This window comes from Antechinus flavipes, chromosome 5 (assembly GCF_016432865.1).
Source record: "Antechinus flavipes isolate AdamAnt ecotype Samford, QLD, Australia chromosome 5, AdamAnt_v2, whole genome shotgun sequence".
Classification (NCBI taxonomy): domain Eukaryota; kingdom Metazoa; phylum Chordata; class Mammalia; order Dasyuromorphia; family Dasyuridae; genus Antechinus; species Antechinus flavipes.
The window spans coordinates 226738480-226748983 of NC_067402.1; positions in this window are offsets into that span (position 1 = coordinate 226738480).

Genomic DNA, 10504 nt, shown 5'->3' on the forward strand with positions numbered 1-10504 from the left:
GAATCTCTAAGACTGCCAAGAATGGATTCAGCCTACTTTATCACAGTGACAGAGGAAGAGAAGAGAGAACTCAGAAAAGCATCTTATTTAGATACAAGGAGAGCCCCATTCCTGTCTTCTATAAAGAAGAGGGATTAGGGGCAGCTGGATGGTGCAGTGGATAAGCCTAGAGTCAGAAAGACTGAGTCAAAATATAACCTCAGGCCCTTATTAGTTGTGTAATCGGCCAAGTCACTTTGATTTCTGGAAGAAATGCTCTTTCCCTAGGAGAAAGGAAACTTTCCAGTTAAGGGAAACCTGCTGGAGAAAGAAATGACAAAACACTCCTAGTACCATTTCTAAGAAAACCCCAAATGGGGTCCCAAAGAGTTGGACAAAACTGAAAGGATTCATCAATACAAATATAGTGTTTAAAAAAAAAAAAAAAAAAACCTGTGAATTTTCTGAATTTTTTAAGATTTAATCTCCTGTTCCTTGCCTCTCATCAATGTCACAACAACATAGCAATGATATTAATGCCTGCAGGAGGCAGGGCTTTTTTTTTTTTTTTTTTTTTCAAAATTCTTTTTCCTCTCCTCCCTTTTCTTTATCTTTATCTGGGCCCCTCCCCAGTAACAACCAAGCTGTTACCACAAAGCCCTTGCAGCTTAACTAGGACTCTCTTTGTAGGGTCCTCCCTGACCTTCTCCTCCTACAACTAGTATAATGATGTTGGAGAAGACCACCAGCAAAAGGATGGGTCAGTCCCTGATGTCTTTTGTCCTTTGGACCAAGCAGAGTCAAGATGAAGGTGAAATGTGGACTCAGCAGTACCACAAAGGCTTTCTGTTGCAATGTCTTTGATGGCAACCTCACGGGAGAGCAATTACAGTTATATATTATTGATGCTTGTAAATTACTTTCCTTGGGATTATGGGGTGGAGACCTATAGAGAGCTAGAGATTCAAGCAAAAAGGGAGCTAACCTCACTCAAACTAAAGGCTGGCATGAAGTTAAGGAATTATATGAAATTAAATATTTTAAAGTGCCTCTTACGTGCTGTGCTTGGACCTGGGAAAAGAAAGACAAAAAGTAAACAATCTGCTTCCAGGAAGCTTACATCATGGATATTGGGAATGGAGGAAGGAGTTGGGGACTACATATAATACAAGATAGTATTATGGAATAATATATCTACAGTGGAAGGGATCTCAGAGAGCATCTAATATGGCCACTTCATTACATGTGTGCAAGTGTGCAAATTCAAAGTACATACAAAATAGATTTAAGAAGGAAACAAGTACTTATAACTGAATGGGTGTGAAAAGAAGGGTACCTGATGTGTACTTTGACAGAAGCTCTGAGTTTTCTGAGGGGGAGGTCAGGAAGGAGTAGGTTTCAAACTGGGAGGATCATTTGTGCCAAAGAAGGGATTAAAAAAAGGAATGTCACATGGGAAAAAAAGCAAGCCAGTTTGACAGGATCAAGAGAGCAAGAAAGGAAATGAGTGGGAAAACTGGGTGACAAAGTGTAAAGGACTTTATCTGCTAGATTTAGTTGGTATGTGTTGCTGTTTTTATGAGGAGGAAGATGGGAGGCAGAGAATAATGGAATGTGGAAAGTTATATTAAATGCATTTGCCATGGTGCTACCAAGAACACAAAGAAGAAAATACACAGAATTGTTTCCAGTAGGGAGGTAGCTAGTGCCTTGTCCTGTAGCATTGTATTCTCTTCTTCAATTCTTACTTAGCCTAAATCACTGAATGGGTGTTGCCTCAAACTGAGACCTGTTTATGATGTTAACTTAAAAAGTTATGGTCTACTACTGCATCCAGGGCCATTTCCAGTTTTTGCCACTGGAATTGTTAGTTCTAGAGGAGAAAGTGAATCTAGTGGCTTTGTACAGCACTCCCTCACTTCATTCCAATTCACTTGCATGGCATAGCATCACCTATCTGATGTCATGGTTTTCTTCAAGAACAAAGGACAAACAATAAGAGTCATGAAAAGACTTTGATGACCTTGTAGCAAAAGCACATCAAGAAATGAATTGTGTCTGAGGACTAGAGTGAAAAGCAAAAATTTGGTCAGAGCCCAACAACCAGGTTAGTCTCAATAGCTTATCTATATCATCAATGAGATTTTTACAATTTCTATTTTTATTTTTATTCTTAACGCCCAAAATGTGTATTTCTATACATATAACAAAAAGATTATATTTGAAACTATGAATCTCTTTTATATCTCTTGATTTAAAAAAAATTATTCCTCATAGTACATTCAAAACTGTTTCAATATCTGTGCTTTCTTTTGAACATCCTTTTCTTCCATGCATTTTTGTAGAGAGCCAGCTGTAAAGTTACAGCCTACAGCGTTGCAAGGGTTAATTACTCTGTAATCTCTGGTTTATTAGAAAATGCAAGCTCACCACTCCTCTATAACCAAAGTTGAGAACAAGTAGTGTTGACCCACTACTGACTTTAGTGGATTAAAGAAGTGCTGCTAACACAATGATGTAATACATTTGGAAGTCACCTATGTGAACATGTAAGCATCAGGAAAACACGTATGATATACATTTAAGACAACCTTAGCATGTAACAGGAACAAGGTATCACAAACTAGACAATTTATAATTATGTCACAATAAACAGATTACTACTGCTAGTTATTGTTTAATGTTAACTAGAATGTAACCATGGAATGTACATTAAGTACCTTAGAGATATCTGGTATAATTGCAACACTAGTTTAAAGAGTATATAAATGTTCAAAAAATGGTCTTCTTTGCTGAAGCACCACCTGTCAGTGAAGCCTTGAGCTGATCTTATTTTTTTTTAAGGCAATTGGTGTTAGCTCAGGGTCATACAGCTAATAAGTGTCTAAGGCCAGATTTGAATTTAGAACCTTTAGGGCCAGTGCTCTGTCCACTATGTCACCTATCTGTCCCTTGTGCATTTTAAAGTAATACTCCAATGCCCCCCTTTTTAAAAATTATAACTTTTTATTGACAGTACATATGCATGGGTAATTTTTTATAACATTATCCCTTGCACTCACTTCTGTTCTGACTTTTCCTTTCCTTCCTTCCATCCAGGCAGGCAGTATTATACATGTTAAATATGTTATAGTATATCTTAGAAACAATATATGTGTGCAGAATTGCACAGTTCTCTCGTTGCACGGGAAGAATTGGATTCAGAAGGTAAAAATAATCTGGGAAGAAAAACAAAAATGTAAATAGTTCATACTCATTTCCCAGTGTTCCTTCTCTAGGTGTAGCTGATTCTGTCCATCATTGATCAATTGGAACTGAATTAGACCTTCTCTTTGTCGAAGATAGCCACTTCCATCAGAATACATCCTCATACAGTATTGTTGTTGAAGTGTATAATGATCTCCTGGTTCTGCTCATTTCACTCAGCATCAGTTCATGTAAATCTCTCTAAGACTCTCTGTATCCATCCTGCTGGTCATTTCTTACAGAACAATGATATTCTATAACATTCGTATGCCACATTTTACCCAGCCATTCTCCACTTGATGGGCATCCATTCATTTTCCAGTTTCTAGTGACTACAAACAGGGCTGCCACAAATATTTTGGCACATACAGGTCCCTTTCCCTTCTTTAGTATCTCTTTGGGATATAAGCCCAGAAGTAACACTGCTGAGTCAAAGGGTATGCACAGATTGATAACTTTTTGGGTATAATTCCAGATTGCTTTCCAGAATGCTTGGATTTGTTCACAACTCCATCAACAATGCATCAGTGTCCCCCAGTTTTCCTGCATCCCTTTTAACATTCATCATTATTTTTTCCTGTCATCTTAGCCAATCTGACAGGTGTGTAGTAATATCTCAGAGTTGTCTTCATTAGCATTTCTTTTATCAATAGTGATTTGGAACACTTTCATATGAGTGGAAATAGTTTCAATTTCATCATCTGAAAATTGTCTGTTCATATCCTTTGACCGTTTATCAATTGGAGAATGGCTTGATTTTTTATAAAGTCAATTTTCTCTATATTTTGGAAATGAGGCCTTTATCAGAATCTTTAACTGTAAAAATGTTTTCCTAGTTTATTGCTTCCCTTCTAATCTTGTTTGCATTAGTTTTGTTTCTACAAAGGCTTTTTAATTTGATATAATCAAAATTTTCTATTTTGTGATCAATAATGATCTCTAGTTCTTCTTTGGTCACAAATGCCTTCCTCTTCCACAAGTCTGAGAGGTGAATTATCCTATGTTCCTTTAATTTATTTATAATCTCATTCTTTATGCCTAACTCATGAACCCATTTTGATCTTATCTTGGTGTACAGTGTTAAATGTGGGTCCATGCTTAATTTCTACTATTCTAATTTCCAGTTTCCCAAGCAGTTTTTGTCAAATAATGAATTCTTATCCCAAAAGTTGGGATTTTGGGGTTTGTCAACCACTAGATTGCTATAGTTATTGACTATTTTGTCTTGTGAACATAACCTATTCCACTGATCAACTAATCTATTTCTTAGCCAGTACCAAATGGTTTTGGTGAACGCTGCTTTATAAGATAGTTTTAGCTCCGGTACAGCTAGGCCACCTTCATCCAATGACTCCTTTTTTTAAAAAAGCATCACTAATTGCTAAATTCTCTTCTCCCTTCACTAAAGCTCTCCCACCACAATTAAAAATTGAAAGAAAAAAAAAAAGCAAAACAATTTTAACAAATTAGAATTAATGTACATACTATGCCCCCAAATTTTAAATGTATGTCTCTTGTGTCTGTCAGGATACTTCTCATCTTAGGTACTCTGGAGACACAAAAGAAAAGAAACAAGTAAATAGTAAGTGCCAACTATGTGTATGCTACGTATGTGCACATTTCAAATATTGATCCTCACAAACCATCCTGGGAGGAAGGTGGAATTGTTGTCCCTATTCTACACTTGAAGAAAATCAGTCAGACAGAGAATGCCTGGGTCACACAGCTGGTATCTGAAGCCTAATTTAAACTCAATTTTCCTTAACTCAAAGCCTAGCATTCTGTCCATTGTACCACCACTTCCTGGCCAATTACTGCTTTGATCAAAGTTCTTAAGTCTTTGAAAGTTGTGTTTCTTTACCATATTATTATTACATAATGTTCTCCTAGTTGGTATCAGTCACATAACACTATTTGTTCAACTATTATGGGCACTCCCAAAGATTCAATTTCTTTGTTTTTTCTTTTTCCTTTTCAGGATCAGGAAGTTTGTTTTGCTTGTGACTATTCTTTCCTTCTTAATTAATTCCTATCTCTTATTTCCCTGTTGAGTTTGATGTTATATCTATAACTGTGTGTGTGTGTGTGTGTGTGTGTGTGTATGAGAGAGAGAGAGAGAGAGAAACAGACAGAGATAGAAAGAAAGAGAGATACAGGGGAGAGAGAGAATAAGAGAGAGAGAGAGAGAGACAGAAAGAGGGAGAGAAAGAGATAGAGGGAGGGATAGTTAGAGAAATAGAGACAGAGTAGGGAGAGAAAGTAAAATGACAGGGAAAGACCTAAGACAGTATGTGATACACATTGTTAAGAGGATATCATCTACATACTACAAAGTGACAGATTTTGCTAGATCTGTAAAAAAGAGAATTTTTTATCTTGATGCAATAATGCTTGTCTATGTAAATATGACTTTGGAAGTCTGGTGCAGATCAGGTCAAGTCAAGTCAATAAGCATTTACCACACATCTACTATGTACCAGACACTGTGCTAAACACTGGGATACAAAGAAGGATAGAAACAGATCCTTCAGTCCCTCAGGAGAAGGGAGATCTGATAGCCCAGCAGAATGAGTCCTGGGCCTGAATTCAGGAAAATCTGAGATCAAATCTGCTCTCAGACACTTAACACTTCCTAGCTGTGTGACCTTGGGCAAATCACTAAACCTCAATTGCCTCAGAGGAAAAAAAAAGATTTAAAAAAAAGAAAACACCAACCTACAGAGCTGTTACGCCCATCAAATGAGAATTATTTCTCAAGGAAAGACAGGACAAACTGGAGATAATCACTACTAGTGTTGTTGAATTATTTCAATGATACCTTAACTCTTCATGAGTTTGGGGTTTTCTTAGCAAAGATACTGGAGTGGATTGTCATTTTCTTCTCCAGATCATCTTACAGAGGAATTAACTGAAGCAGACTGAGACTTTTCCAGAGTCACAGAGTTAAGTAAGCATCTAAGGTCAGATATGAATTCAGGAAGATCAGTCTTCCTGATTCCAAGCTCTATCCATTGTAGCATCTAGATATTCCAGAAAATGGAATTTTAGGTGAGATTTAAGCCAGAGCTGGAGATAAAGAGGACATCAGACAAGAAAGCAAATAGGAATGAGGTATCTGGGCTGAACAGCGATGGAGGATGAGGTGGAAGGCATTAGGGAGATCTAAGTGTATAAAATAGAGATAAAATATACAAAACGTATTAATGTATAATATATTTATATATGAATATGTAAAATATAAAAGATCTGCGGGAATAGTAGAGTGAATAGGGTCTAAATTGGGCCCAGCAGAATGACCAGAAACAACACCCAAAAGATATACTTACTGAAATGCATAAATTCAGGACAACAGTAACTTGTTTTCCCCAATTTTACTATACCAAGTTGGAGTGTTACTTGGTTCCAGGAGACTTTGGGCTCTAATGTTATTTATAACTAGTTTGATGCTTCCCACTACTTTTTATAAAAAAGGGAACTGGGCCATAACAAATAATAGGGACATCCCTAGTTTTTACCTTGAGAGAAATAGTTTGCAGTTTTTTTCTTTTTCTTTTTAAGGGCATGAATCTGCAGGTCCTTTTGATCAGGAAAAACTTCAGGACCTAAATCATTCTTGTTACTAGAAGAATTCCTTAGGAATTCAGCTGCCTCCCTACACTGTTAAAAATCCTCCTATCCTGTTAAAGTAAAACCAGCATTAATTCAGGACAGCTAGCCTCCAGAGTGTGGGGGGAATAAGCCACTCCATCTCTCAGCTCTGGGCATTTTCTGTAGCTGTCCTACATTCCTGAAATACTCTTTTCCTCTGTAACTACTGACCTTGATGAAATCTTTTAAATCCTAACTAAAACCCCAACTTCTTCAGAAAGTCTTATCTAGAAAAAAATAACAAAATCTGGAAGAACAAAAGGTCAAGAATTTCAAGGGAATTAATACAAAAAAAAAAAAAAAGCAAATGAAGGTGACTTAGCTGTACCAGATCTAAATCATCAAAATGGCTTAAGAATTTGACAAAAATTGCTGGGAAAATTGGAATCTAGTATGGCAGAAACTAGGCATTGACCCACATTTTAACACCATATACCAAGATAAAGTCAAAATTGGTTCGTGATTTAGACATAAAGAGTGATATTATAAGCAAATTAGAAGAACAAAAGATAGTTTACTTCTCAGAGCTATGGAGAAGGAAGGAATTTGTGGCCAAAGAAGAACTGGAAATCATTATTAAACAAAAAATAGATAATTTTGAAAATATTAAGTTAAAAAGTTTTTATATAAACTGAAGTAGTGCAGACAAGATTAGAAGGGGAAAACATTTTTACATTCAAAGATTCTGAAAAAGGCCTCATTTCTAAAATATATAGAAAATTGACTCAAATTAGAAAACTATGAAGTTTCTCTTGGGAATTAAAATTTCACTAGTTTGGGTAAAGAGTTCAGGTCAAAATAGCTAGGATATGGAATAGAAAAGTAAGTTTGGCATAGATTATAGATAACTTAAATTCAGATATGATCTCAGTCAATTACTAGCTCTGCAATCCTGTATACATTGCTTAACCTTTATTTACTTCTGTTTCCTCAGTAATAAATTAACATAATAATAGCATCTATTTCCCAGGATTGTGGTGAATATCAAATGAGATATTTTTAAAGTTCTTAGCACAGTGCTTGACACATAGAAGGCACTTAATAAATATTTGTTTTCTTTCCTCTTGATACCCATAGAATTTATTAATATGATTTTAAACTCTTACTCCCTGTTTCACATGGGACCTCACAAGTAAGACTTGTACTAATATTTCATCATTCTCAAAAAATTGAGATAAAGTATTTCTGGCCTTATGAATTCTTTTAGTTTAACTTGTGTATTTTTAAAAAAACTAATAATTTTGGAGCTTGGTTTGTATGCTATCTTACCCTCAATCACTAAAATGGATTTAATTAATATCTCAGGAATACAATATGTTCTCTTCTCCAACTCTACTACATTTCAAAATTTTATCCAGAGAATAAAAGACTCAATGGACTCTCACTCACAGCCTTCCAATAATTCTTGTCTGAAATATTTGCATATTCATAAATACATAACTAAAGTATGCAAATTGTAATTACTTACATTTATATTTCCAGCACATAGATATTTTCAAAGTTTTACAAAGCAAATAACATAGTTGGGATTTAATGTCAGCACTTTTGCTCCTGTCACTGTACCATCATGATTTGCCCTTTAGAATGTACATATACATTATATATATATATATATATATATATATATATAGACAACAAGAGAACATGGAGAAACTGAGGGAATGAGAATGATTGACCCATACATTACAGAAGTATAATTACTGTGGCTATTCTTTACATTTACATTTTAGTCATTGTGTATATATTTTCTTGGCTCTTTATTCCACTCTCTTATTCAAGCCATTCTCCAATTAATAAATGGTCAAAGGATATGAATAGCAATTTTCAGATGAAGAAAAAAAACATTTCTAGTCATATGAAAAGGTTCTCTAAATCATTTTTAATCAAAAAAATGCAAATTAAGACAATTCTGAGTACCACTACCCACTTCTAAGATAACCCCACCGACTAAGATAACAGGAAAAGACAATGAAGAATGTTAGAGGGGATGTGAGAAAACTGGGACACTAATACGTTGTTGGTGGAGCTGTGAAGTGATACAACCATTCTGGAGAACACTTTGGAACTATTGCCCGAAGGGCTATCAAACTGTGCATACCCTTTGATCCAGCAGTGTTTCTACTGGGTTTATATGCCAAAAAGATCTTAAAGGAAGGAAAGGGACCCACATATACAAAAATGTTTGTGGCAGCCCTTTTTGTAGTGGCTAGAAACTGGAAACTGAGTGGATGCCCATCAGTTGGAGAAAGGCTAAATAAGTTATGGTATATGAATGTTATGGAATTTTTTTTTTTTAAAGAAATGATCAGCAGGATGACTTTAGAGAGATCTGGAGAGACTTACATGAACTGATGCTAAGTGAAATGAGCAGAACCAAAAAATCATTGTACATGGCAACAACAAGATTATATGATGATCAATTCTGATGGACATGACTCTTCTTAACAGTGCGATGATTCAAGCTAGTTCCAATGATCTTGTGATGATGAGAGCCATCTACACCCAGAGAGAGGACTGTGGGAACTGACAGGGGTTCACAATATAGCATTTTTACTTTCTTTGTTGTTTTTTGCTTGTATTTTATTTTCTTTCTAATTTTTTTCCCTTTTTGATCTAATTCTTCTTGTGCAGCAAGATAATGGTATAAATACATATATCTTTATTGTATTGGATTTACATATATTTTTACTATGTTTAACATATATTGGATTACTATCTAGGAGAGAGGGTAGAAGGAAGGAGGAGGAAATTTGAAACACAAGGTTATCCATGTATATGTTTTGAAAATAAAAAGCTTTAATTAAAAAAAAATAAGAAAAAAAGAGAAAAAGTCTTCCCCAAGTCCTTTTAATTCTGATCCTTTCCCTTTCTTAATTATCTCCTATTTATTCCATAGAAAAGCTCAATTTGTATGTATTTGTTTGCATATTGTCTGTCCCTTAGTGTAGTGTCTGGACTAGGTCTCTGGAACTTCTGGGAACTAGCCTTGATCTTAGTGGAGGAGTGAAGGAGGCAGGAGAGCCACCAGGATGGTGGTCAAAGATAAAGTGTCTCATTTTTCGTCCTCTCAGACCTTAAATACCTCAATATGTTCACATCATTACAGCACTCTTAAGTATGTGGGAATTAGAGAACCATTATCTCATCAATCACACTGAGCATGTACTAACTATAACCCTGCTATCAGTATCCCTTGCCTCAAGTAGAACACAGGTGGTCACACCCTCCCTGACTTCTCAGGGAGGTGAGAACACCAAAGGGAAATGGAGAGCCAAACCAAATATTGTCATTGGGTTTCCTCTGAGCTGAAGGTCTTCTACCTTACCCAAAGTTCCCCCATTATCTGTGGGGATACATCTACATCTTCAGCTTTCTTTTGTTTTAGTTGAAACACGTATACATAAATCCATCAGTATGGGATACTGATAGTAATAAGTAGTAATAATAATAATAATAAATAGTAATAAGTAACACATAGTAATATAACACAGGCTAGTAGTGATGTAACAAACAATATGAATCAACATGAGATTAAAAAAAATTTCCATAAATTCTAGAAGGAGGATATGTAAATAACAATCACACATACACCTCCTTCAGCAGCCAAGAGGTAGTCTTAGTATGTAATGGG